Below are 4700 nucleotides of genomic sequence, written 5' to 3'. Positions count from 1 at the left end.
TAGCTCTCCACTGCTGGTTCCCGCTACCCCTGACCATTGGCCATGCTGGCTGGGGTTGATGGGAGCTGTGAAGGACCACGAGTCTCTAACCCCCAGACAGTGGTTCCCACTGTGCTTTCAGCAAAAACGGATTAAACCCCCAGTTTCACAAAAGATAGGGCTTGGCTCTAGGTTACCTCAGGGCACTTTATCCAAAGCCTCTCACCACCTTACTACCAGTGGGGTTTTCCCTCTCATGGATCCCTACTGCTCTGGTTAGCCTCTCCCTTGGGCCACTTTGTGATTTTCTTGGCTTCACTGACCAGCCCTTAGTTTGTCAGAAGTACTTTGAACTAGCTTCCTTTCCTGACCCCAGGGAAGCTTGGTTCTCTTCTTAGTCACACAACTAGAGGAACTGACACACTGCTGGAGTAATTAATGTTTAAGCACATTTAACTTTATTTATTAACTTGAGAACATGGATTTCACTGGTAACTTATAGTGCATTCCTTTCATTATTGGACACAGTCTTATTAGAGCATTTCATCCTTCCAAAACCTAACCTCCCACTCCCCACTATCTCACTCTCCACCTTCCCCAACCAACTCCTCTCCCACCAACTGACTCCTACTAACCGTTATCCCTCTTTTGTTTTCAAACACAGACTAGTACCGCCTCCTGGAGAACTGCCTATCATTGGAGGGATAGTTTAACTCCCAACGCACCGGAATCCTCAGCAGGCACTAATCTGCCACAGGAGCCAGAGTCCAACAACATCCAGATGGCCACAGGTTGCCCACTGCTTTAAGATATATATGTACTAGTGTATTTCAGCCCGTTCAATAACGGGCTCTAGAACATCCTGGGGTTCGGAGAAGCGCTTGCGCAGCGCTTCTCCGAACCCTGGGACCTGTCATTGCTGTCGGCGGCAAGGGGACAGGAACGGAGGAGGAGAAAGCGCTGCTTTCTCCTCCTCCGTTCCTCTCCCGCAGCCGCCGACAGCAAGGACACCTCCCAGGGTTCGGAGAAGCGCTTGCACAGCGCTTCTCCGAACCCTGGGACCTGTCATTGTTGTCGGCGGCAGGGGGACAGGAACGGAGGAGGAGAAAGCGCTGCTTTCTCCTCCTCCGTTCCTCTCCCGCAGCCGCCGACAGGAAGCAGAACTCCCAGGGTTCGGAGAAGCGCTTGCGCAGCGCTTCTTCGAACCCTGGGACCTGTCCTTGCTGTCAGCGGCAGGGGGACAGGAACGAAGGAGGAGAAAGCGCTGCTTTCTCCTCCTCCGTTCCTCTCCTGCAGCCACCGACAGGAAGCAGACATCCCAGAGTTCGGAGAAGCGCTTGCACAGCGCTTCTCTGAACCCTGGGACCTGTCCTTGCTATCGGCGGCAGGGGGACAGGAACGAAGGAGGAGAAAGCGCTGCTTTCTCCTCCTCCGTTCCTCTCCCGCAGCCGCCGACAGGAAGCAGACATCCCATGGTTCGGAGAAGCGCTTGCGCAGCGCTTCTCCGAACCCTGGGACCCGTCCTTGCTGTCGGCGGCAGGGGGACAGGAACGGAGGAGGAGAAAGCGCTGCTTTCTCCTTCTCCGTTCCTCTCCCGCAGCCGCCGACAGGAAGCAGACATCCCAGGGTTCGGAGAAGCGCTTGCGCAGCGCTTCTCCGAACCCTGGGACCCGTCCTTGCTGTCGGCGGCAGGGGGACAGGAACGGAGGAGGAGAAAGCGGCGCTTTCTCCTCCTTCCTTCCTCTCCCCCAGCCGCCGACAGGAAGGACGCGCGCACTCTCCCCCCCCCGCCTCCTCCAACCGCCGCTCCTCACGGCCAGGGAGGGTTGTGAGGAGGCCTTCGCCGGCCTCCACCCCGGCGGGAGCGGCGGTTGGAGGAGGCAGAGTGGGGGGAGAGTGCGCGCGCGCAGTCTCTGCTGTCCAATCCCTGTATCCCTGGGGCACATGCGCAGTGACCCAGGGACACACGGGACATCTGGACGCAGGGACAACATGGACATTATTATATAGGATTTTAATGCTAGCCGCAGCGTATTTTACTTGTCTTCCTTTACCTTCTGAGCTCTGAGCTCACTACTGAGCCAAATCAACATAGCTTTCCTGCATTCCATTTAATTCCATCTCCTTTGGGAATAGCAAGGAAAGACCAAGATCAAACATATTAACTGTTTCTTGGAACTGATGAATAATTCCTTTACTGTCAAGGCTATGAACATCTTTGATGAGAGCCTAATATATTGAAGACAATTGTACACCTATTTGAATGGTTTTTAATAGCTTTTAGGGTTTGTAGGTATAGTTTTCATTTTAAAAATAATTTGTATTTTTTTATATAGCTTATTTTTTATATAACGTGAACCAGAGTTGTCAAACAATTTGTTTCAGGATCAAATATGGCAAGAAAAAGAAAAGGAAGGATGCATCACAATGCTCCTACTTCAATAAGGTGAATGGAGACACTGTCCATGAATGAAAATGAGCAATATTTTATTTGTGTATTTAGCAAATAGCTTCAAAGTGGTTTGCAACTGCAAAATCAATGCATAATTAAATGAAACAATGGAAAATCCATTGGGGCATTAAGGCACCCTTAATTATATATCTATATATATAAAAATGTAAAAATCTTGAAATTGACGGCCGCTATGTTCTCCGTAACCGCTTGACCGATCGTCCTGAAATTTTGACACAGCGATCCAGGCCACTCCCCGAGGGTTGTAGGGGACATGAAAAACCTCAAATCACACACCTTGGCAGGATTTGAGCCGCTTTTCCACCAAGTCAAACAGCGCCCTCAAGTGGAATTCCTCCCACAGTACACTCCCTCCCTTCCTGTGAAATCTAAGCCACACCCACAAATCAAATGACATCATCAACCAAGCAACTGAAAGTCGGCCATTATCAAACCCCTAGGCCCTGCCAGGCTGCTAGGCCTCCACTAGGCCCGGGGGGGGGGGGTTAAGATAACCCACAAACCCCGCCTCCGCCACGAGATCCTGTAAAACAGGAGGCCTTGGCTCCATTTTACAGACTAGGCCTCAGCTCTACAGCCCTTTAAATACTATCCCAAATGGAGCCCTGGGTGGGAGGTAGGGGGGAGGAGAAGCCCAAATGGGACATGGGCTGACGTAGGGTAGGGGGAGCAACTGTCCAACAACCACCGAAACAGCCATTCCACCCCAAGCCCAAAGCCTCTCCCGGCAGCTGCATTAATAAACGCCTGGCAGGGGGCACAGCGAGGGGTTTTCGCTTTATAATTTAGTGGGAATTGTGTAATGCTTAGAAATCCTGCTATGGCTTATTTTATGGGTATGTCTTATTTTAGGAGAAACAACTGATTGTAAGCCTCTGTGTCTTTTTTTTATTATTAAAAAAACCAACCATGTACTTTCTCTCCCCAGTTTAAGTCCTCAGATATTTGCAGTGGCCACCCCCCACCCCATTTACAATATCTCCCCTCGGCTTTGCAGACTAGGCCGCTTTCCAGACTAGGCCAAGTGGAGGTGGGGGGGGGCAATAGAGGGCAGGGATACGTAATGGGTCAGAACGGGGGGGGGGGAGACACAGGGATGAAACCTGCCCTCTCCACAGTGTCTCGCCTTGACTCAGGGGGACTCTGAGGCTCAGGGGGATCCATTTCACAGACTAACGCACAGCAACGTGTGCAGGGCCAGCTAGTATATATATAAACTAATAGCACAAAACTAAAACAATAAAATCAGGAGTTCAATTCAGGAGAATGCCTGCCTTAACAGGTGTGTTTACATGATCCAATGGAATACCAACACAGATTGGGCCTCTTTTATTTTAGCCAGGAGGGAATTCCACAACACCGGCATCAGCAGTGAGAAAGCCCATTTCTGTGACAGATGAGAAGTTTGCTCTGTATTGTGCTGAGTTTTAAATGGCGATGAAACATCCAAGCCGAATGTTGCTGCAGGCAGCATGATCTGCAAGACTGGATGCAGATGAAGATTTCTGAAGAAAAGAGAGCTGGGTGCCACCAGGACATTAAACTTTAAAAAAAACTTCCCTATACAGGGCTGCCTTCAGATGTCTTCTAAAGGTTATATAGTTACTTATCTCCTTTGTTCAGGGTTGCATAATGCCATACCGTCCAACATTTCTCTTATCAAAATAGGGATGTCCTAAGGAAAGGCAAATTCCAGAATCAAATCAGATACCAGGATGGCTTCTGTAAATCCAGGACTGGCCCTAGAAAATAGGGACACTTGGAGGGTATGCCTTAAGTGATATGCAATGGCAGTTAGTAGGTCAGAAGGAGAACACAGAATGATGTTTGTTGTACTGTGAATGGTTCTACACCACATAGTTCACTCTCAGTTAAATAATAACCACCACAGGACAGGCCTCAGTTCCTATGTGCCTCACAGCTACAGTCCCCTGGGAAGAGGGATTGATTGTTAAACTACTCTGAGAACTGTAGCTCTGTGAGAGGAACAGGGGTCTCTTAGCAACTCTCAGCATCCTTAACAAACTACACTTCCCAGCATTCTTTGGGGAAATGATAACTGTTAAAACGGTATCGTAGTGCTTCAAATGTATGGGGCAAATGTGACCAAAACAATGGACATGATCCAGGAAAAAATGAAGCACCTTTAAATGCTGGAAAGGTTTTCCACATCGGTGTAGCTTACTGCACAGGGTTTGTTGTGACAGGTGTTAAAGAAAGATGTGTCAATCAAGGAAATGAAGTTAAA

This window comes from Zootoca vivipara, chromosome 5 (genome assembly GCF_965207765.1).
Source record: "Zootoca vivipara chromosome 5, rZooViv2.hap1.1, whole genome shotgun sequence".
Classification (NCBI taxonomy): Eukaryota; Metazoa; Chordata; class Lepidosauria; order Squamata; family Lacertidae; genus Zootoca; species Zootoca vivipara.
Note: the sequence above shows the minus strand (reverse complement) of the source record.